The 7,869-nt window shown below is 42.9% G+C and overlaps 1 long non-coding RNA gene across 1 annotated transcript; it reads right to left on the reverse strand.

The window, feature by feature from the left end:
* Positions 1-438: 438 nt before the first annotated feature.
* On the reverse strand, positions 439-873 carry LOC121190918. Its single transcript, XR_005895044.1, has 3 exons — positions 843-873; positions 566-684; positions 439-477 (listed from the first exon to the last, which is right to left on the reverse strand). It is a non-coding gene; the product is annotated as an uncharacterized LOC121190918 (long non-coding RNA).
* Between the last annotated feature and the right edge of the window lie 6,996 nt (positions 874-7,869).

Here is a 7,869-nt window from a genome sequence, read left to right on the forward strand (position 1 = left end):
ATACTTTTGTATAGTTTTTGGAAGAAAAAGACTTAGAGAATAAAAGAGAGAGTAAAAGAGTAAGGTGAGAGGACTCAGCTTCAGCTGGCCCTTGGTGGGGTCCACAGCCTGGCCAGAAAAATCTGCATCAATCCCCCTCTTCAGGTCAGCTCTAGTGGCGCTGTATCATGCCCTATCACCTGACCTGAAGGCGGAGTCAGGGACTCTGAGGAATGACCGGATGTGGCTGTTCATCCAGGCTTTCTGATTGGAGAAGTCCTGGATGAGTCTTTTTGTTGTCACATGTTCCACAGAGAACCTGATGTAGTTCAGTACAGCTTCTGTGTGTTCAGCCAGGTCCTCATGTTTGAGGAGCTCCCACTCTGTCTGTGAGAAACAGTCTGAGAGCTGAGCGAGTGCTTCCTCAGACCAGCTCCAACACTGCTTCTCACAGACAGCGTGGGAGCTGCATGAACTCATCTTCAGGGGATTCCTCACCTGTTCAAGATACCAAAGAAGAAAATGGGACCTTTCTGTACCTGGAAATGAAAACAAATACCTGAAGGTAACTTAACCTTCCTCTCACCTTCTTTAAAGACTGATTAACACCAAAAAGTCAACCAAAGATCAAGAGAAGCTCAGTGGAATGAGGTTCATCAGGGTTTCTGACCAGTTGCAGCATCAGGAAATGTGACCTTACTGTACCTGGAAACCAAAGCAGTACATGACACTGCAGCCAGCTGACGTCTATCTATCTATAAATCTAAATATAATAATATGGACAGACGCAGCAGAGCACTGGTTCAGCTATCCCATGTTCTAACATGTAGTCTCTCTGCTCTTCCATCTTGACTCTTTCCTACCAGCAGCCAGTAGGAACGTGGTTAATATACTGAGCATCCCCCACATCCATGTGATGCTGAATCAGGCTGATGTGTGATGGTGTATCTGAGAAGAGAGACAAGAGAGAATTAAACAGCTTCACTGGATCTTTCCTCTGAGTGTGTGATAGATAATCTGACCGACCGTCTACGAGGTTCAGATGCTCAGAATAGTTGAGTCTCCCTGTTTAGGTGAAGATAAGACTCCAACGAGCTGAACAGGTTCAACTGTCTGTGGAAACTTCAGAGAAAAAGTGAGCACAGTGATGGATGAAAAAACAGAACTGCTGCTAAAGCTGCTAAAACACTGAAATATCACTACAGTCATTAGACCAACTGTTACCACTTACAGTTACCACTTGCATTGTTTATTCATCTGACAGCTAAATGAATGTGTTCCACTGGTTTCAGGCTCCAGAGCTCAGGAGATGTGAACGTTTGGGTTGTAAATCACTCACATTAATTCAGACTGTGAGACTCAGAAACTGACATAATCAGAGCACTTTAAATCTGTGCACTCCTGACCTCTAGTGGCTGGAGTCAGTGTGACATGCTCTCACATAACACACCTAATGCACATTTGAATTTATTCATCAGTTAATAAATGTACATTAGAATTTTAAACATTCATTTAAAGGAAAATGGGAAATTTATCAAACAAAAAAATTCTTTAAACTAAAAATTAGGTCAGAAAAAAATAAAAAATCACCCCCCAAAAAAAGCATTGTATTTTTGATGACTTTTTTTATTAAGCATTATTAAATACAATTAAGAGTTAAAATGTATCTTACACACTAAACAGACTAGAAACTTATCTAAACAGTAAAAAGAGTAAAAAGTCATAACTTACTACTACATCTATGTACTAACATGCAATAAACATATATACTTTTTTTTTTTAGGAAAGTGTAGAAGAAAATGAAAGTTTGAAAGAAGGAGTTGGAAAAAAAAACATTACTTTTAAATACTAAAAGAGAGAAACTCCAGTGCATCAAAAGCAGAGGGACGGTGAGCACCAGGCTGGGGGACGGGCCAGAGGGACAAGTGCATGATGTCATCCTGCTGAACGTGGGCCACAGGCTGTGGGAGGTCTCTGGACTGGATCATATTACAGAGACAGAGAGTGGAGGAGAAGGAAGGTCAGACTGGATCAGCTACACCCTTTAGACTGCTGCAGCAAAGTGGGACAAATGTGTGTGGTGACCACTGAGCCAGGATAAAATGCTTCTGACCAACACAAAGACAGGAGGCAGGTGAAAACCAACACTTGTCTATACATTTAGAGCACTGACGTCCTGCGGGGCACTGTCTGGTATGGTCTGTGGAGCAGAGGTGGAGGGCTGGGTGCTGGGGCTCTGGTCCAACAGGACAGCAGGAGTCTCATGGCGTCTTCTTGCTGAGGGCTCTGGAGCTGGTCTCCTGCTCCCTTGGTCTCCTCCTGCATACAGCAGCCTGTTACAGAGATGGACACAGCGAGAAAGTCAAGGTCCAGGTCAAACTAGTTGACTTAAAGTCCTCTCAGACTGCTGCTGTAACATCAGTGGATTCAACACGAAGCTCTGAGGAAACAGAGCAGAGGTGCTGTTACACACAGCAAACGCAACATATTTAACGAGTGTGGATGCTGCTCAGGACGACAAACACTGACTCGCTCGATCACCAGATGAGACCGAGTGAGGTTTACCACCTCGGCCAAACAATGAGCTGCTACAGCCCACTCCACAAAGCCCCCATTCACAGCAACAGCCAAGGAAATCACACACGTAACACTCCAGCACACACCTCCACTCCACACTTCCACCATCCACAGCTTTCATCAACATACAACCACTCCCACTGGTCTCTGAACAGCAGCCACTCATCAAACTTACTGTTCACTTAGCATAAAGCACCGACCGAGGCCCAACCAAACCCACGCTCAGCACAACCGTTCAGCATCATCCGGGCAGCGCATGAAGACCTGCAGGAGGACAAACAATCAGTGGGACGGCTGTCTGCAGGACAACCAGAGAAACTGAAGACAGGTGTTTCTGCTGCTCCCAGCAGAGGGACAGAGGACCACATCAGGACTTTACAGGCAAAACCACATCTCAGCAACTTGGGGATATGATGTGACTGGCTGCCATGGCAACACTAGACAGGACCAAGTTAAACTGACAGGATGTCAATCCTGGAGGTGGGAGGCATCGCCAGTCTGTAACGTTTTACTATCTAATATCTCCACTGACTCCCTTCAAACTAAATGCAAATAAACTCTTTCATGTATAGTAATAAAGGAAAAGTCTATTTTTCCATGAATCCCTCACAATTCACCTTCAGTAGTGACCATTTGTTCAGAATTCAAATCAAACTAGAAACAAATTTAAAATCAAAAGGAAAATAATGTACACCAGCAAAACAAGTCCATTGTCTACACAACGTCTTTGTCTTTTCTTGAGGGTCATAACTGTGTGATTGTATCAGTGTAGAACTTGATGGGTTGATTCAATAAAAGAAATGAATATTATGCTTTGATTGGGGTTGAATGATTTTTTGCTTTGCATCTAACGCTACTGATTTGCACTAAAACATGAAGGAAAGAAAAAAGTGGTGTGGAACTTTGTATAAAGAAAACAATGGATTTGACTTTGTTCAATAAAATGATGCTGAGCTTCTGTAACACAACAGATTGTGGAGGATACTTTTGTTCCATTACTCTGTGTGAATTTACAGCAACCATAGCAGCTCATGCAGAGGCACATTAAAGGCTTTACCATGCACAGTGACTGTAACCCTGACTAAAAAACTAAATACCTGAGGCTGTGATGTTCCTGTTAAGTTTATCCTGCAAAGAAGATCAAGGGAGATCATGGCTGGATAAAGTCACTCTGGGCAGTGGGGACAAAAATGATGTGTGGCCCCACCTGAGTCCTCTTTACCTCACTCTATATGTCCTACACCAACTAGTGATCTTATGATGGAAAACTACAAAGCCCCAGGTTTGATGTGTGTTAGTTTAAGATCATTACAAAAAAGAGAGAGATGATAGAGAGGCTCTCTCTCATCATTTCATTTGATATTTATAAAACTGAGACACACATTTCAAAACAAGGGGGTTTCAGGGTCTGAGGACCTATAGGGCAGCCTGCTTGGCCTGGTTGGCAGTTCAGCCTTGAACGTTTCCAGTTTGTCTCTTTTTCTTGTACTATATAGACACAAGGCTCATTTTTTAACACAGCATAGTCCCAATTTTTTATTTGTCACCTTTCTGTTAAGGGCTAGTTCAGGTTTCCCTCCCCCTTCCTTTTGTATCCTGTATGTCCCCTGCCTTGTGTGTATTGTTTGTCCTCGTTTGTCTGTTTGGTCGGTGGTGGTGTGTGTGTGTGTGTCTCTCTTGCCAGGATTGAGCGTGGGGACATCACATTCTCAACCAGTAATTGACACAGCTGTTCTGAGTCCGTCATCAGCCTTCTATCTTCCACTCATGATTTAAGCTGGCTCCTCAGTCCTGTCGTCTCCAGTTCGTATGACCACGTCTACAGTAGACACGTTGGCTCTGAAACACTTACTAAGTTACTTACCTGTGTTTTGGATTCCCGTCGTAATTCTTGTACTCATCTTGTCCTCCCTCTGTTCCTGTAGGATCACCTGTCCATTCTCCACTGCCAGGATAATCATTCCCGGACACCTGCTCCCCCCGCTCCATTAACCATTCCACCCATTACCTTCTACCTGCAACGGACTTTGCCTTGCCTCAGCCGAGAGCAGCCTCACTTCCCCACCACACCATTTTCTCAATAAAAGTGAACTCTGCACTTCATTGTCTCAGAGTCCTGCATTTGGGTCCTTCCTGGTTAACACGGTTGCTTCCCACTTCGCCACAACACTTTCATCCCATTAAATGTGAATGAGTAGCATCATTTTTGAAGCTGTTGCACAGGTGTCTACCTGTATGTGTATTTTTCCTGTTGTTGCTGTCTCTCATTTGACTTGTTTACTAATAGTTTATAAAATAGTTTGATCAAGTGTAGTCAACATTTTACTTTTTACTTTTTATTTTTTTACACAAGCTGATCTCCTAAATCTATTCAATATCCCATATATACATTGTATGTTTATTTTTGTTATAAACAACCAGTCCATCTGTAACTTCCTGTATTGTTCACTTTATTGCTCTGCTTGCTAAAAAAAAAAAAGAAGGGATTTTAAATCTCAGTGGGTTTAAATGATTGAAAATAGTTCTATTAGTTTCAGAGACTTGCAGTTAATACCCACTCTGTTTTCCTGTTTCAGTTGTTCTCTCTCATCTTTTCTTGGAAACCTTCATTTTTGCATCCTCAGAGTTAAAAGCCAACACCTGGAAGTCACTCTTTAGTGCCTCACTGATCTGAAACAAGGACAATAAAAACATACAGTGGGTACGGAAAGTGTTCCCATTTGCTAAAATCATTAGCATGGTCATCAAAGTTCATTTTTTTCCCTCATTAATGTACACACAGGCCCCCATGTTGACAGAGAAACACAAAATTGTGGAAATTTTTGCAGATTTATTAAAAAAGAAAAACTGAAATATCACACGGCCATAAGTATTCAGACCCTTTGCTCAGTATTTAGCAGAAGCACGCTTTTGAGCTAATGGCAACAAAGAGTGAAAAATCTAAGGGGGTCTGAATACTTTCCATACCCACTGTAAGCTCATTATTTCAGATTTATTCATACAAAAGTCAGTTATCACCATGGGTCTAAAAAAGCTACAGTGACAGATGCAAATAATGACTGGACCAAACAGAAAAACATGTGTTTCTATCACATTAACCTGCAGCTCTTACTTTCTAACACTGATGCATCATATCAGTACAGGTGAGTGAAGTCTGTCAGTTTAGACAGTTTCCATGTTTACATGACATTTGTTCATCACACAGGTGACACAGGTCCAACATGATGCCTGTCAGTCAGAGCAAGGTAAAGAGACTGAAACATATTTAATTAGAACGTTCATCAGGACTAAAGAAGAAGAAGTATGGTGAATAATAATATATGTATTGTGTACTTTGTACAGCAGACACATAATGATGCCTCAACTTACTGCATAACTCTGAACCTCCAAGATCTGCAAGACAGAAAAAAATAATGTGCAAATTAGCTGCAATTCTCCATCACACCACATGATGGAGCTGATTAATCTGATTTATCACTTTGGGTTCAGCATCTGTGAATGAATAAAAAAAAGACAGAGTCCAGGTGGAGGGTGGAGGAGGTGGAGGAGTCTCAGTGTGTCTGCAGAGACTGTGTAGAAGGACAGAGCAGCAGCAGAGCAGTCCAGATACACTGATGATTCTCTTTCAGATCCAGAGGAACACACAGGGATGATGGTGGACTTGACAGTGGAGCTGTTCTCAGAGCAGTTCAGACTGCAGCACTGAGAGTCTTCTCCACTTCTTCTGGTTCCTCTCTCAGTCACTGCTGGATGAAGCTCTCCTCTCCACTCTACCTCCCAGTAACATGGACCAATCAGAGCCTCTCTACACACAAGCTGCTGCTGCTTCAACCTCTCTGGATCATCAGGACACAGCTCGTCCTCTCTCAACACACACACCGTCCTCTTCACTCTCTCCTTTAGAAAAATCTCCGGCTGTTGAGAGAAGAAGACAGACAACAGAGGTGATAAATCAGTGTTTACAGAGACTCACTTCATCAGCTGTCAGTCACTGATGCAGCACATCCAGTATAAAGAGCAGCAGGGACTTCAGTCCTGTTCAGAGCAGAAGTGGAGCAGCTGTGTAGTGTAGCAGCTTCCTCTCAGCTCTCATGTTAACGTATTGGAGTGAAGACACTGAGCTGGAAGCTCACACACCTGCAGAGACTTTTAGCATCAAGTCTGTTTACTCTGAACATTTCACTCAAGTCCACAGTGGAAATAAACTGCTGAGTCATGAAGCTTCATTACTGCACAAACAGTTTAGTGATGGATTCACTGCTGTTACATGTCAACTCATGTTCCATTTAAAGAAAGAGTCTCTGTGTGTTGATGAACATCTGATCTGCTTCTGAAATATCAGCTGACAAATAAACATGGAGGCTGTCACTGAAAGTATCTGACAGATGGACAGATATACAGATGTGATCACTGGACTTCAGCAGAGGTTCTGCTCTGTATCAGACCACATGCTGACAACATGTCATGATGCTTCTCTGAAATCAGAGCCAGTGATTTGTAGGCTGCAGTCAGACTGATCTCAGAGCTGTGACAAAGATCAAACTCATCAATTCTTTAGTGTTGAAATGAGACAACAAACAGTCTCAGATCAGATGTGATGGAAGGACAGTTGGACCAATGAGGACAACTGTCTCTACACATCCTGTGAGGCTGTCAGCTGTGATCCAGCTTTATTTCCTGTTGACATGAACACAACAACAACAACAACAACAGATCACAATGAGCTTGTGGCTGCTGTGATTGGCTGACTGTCCTCTGCGTCTCTGTCTTTCTGTCCCATCCTGAGGCCTGTCCCCGTTCTCCTCTCACAGCTTCAATGAGGAAAGCAGCCACTGAGAAGGTTGGAGGTTTACAGGAGACACTGGATCTTTGCTTTGATACTAACTGTGTTTAGGACAATACAGCTGAAAGCAGCATGGACTGACTCCAACCCTCTACTGACCTCAGAGTCTGCAGTCTATAGTGTGGACTCTTCACAAGATCAGACAGATCCTTCAGGCCTGAATTCCACAGGTTGTTTCCTCTCAGGTCCAGGTGTCTCAGATGGGAGAGGTTGGACTTCAGAGCTGAGGCCAGAGAAGCACAGCTGATCTCTGACAAACTGCAGTCGATCAACCTGAATAAAGAATAAAAGATGTGAGTTTAGGAGACAAAGTTCCTGCTTGAAAGCGTTTCATCATCTGTTCAGAGCTGAAGAAGGTTGAGAATGTACAAGTTTGGAAAATGGAAACTCCAAACACCTGAACCAACAGGATGCAGCTTAAAAACAGTCAGATACTAAAAGTCAAACACAGCTCTCATTAACTTCAGTCA

The sequence above is a fragment of the Toxotes jaculatrix genome, chromosome 12 (genome assembly GCF_017976425.1).
Source record: "Toxotes jaculatrix isolate fToxJac2 chromosome 12, fToxJac2.pri, whole genome shotgun sequence".
Lineage (NCBI taxonomy): Eukaryota > Metazoa > Chordata > Actinopteri > Toxotidae > Toxotes > Toxotes jaculatrix.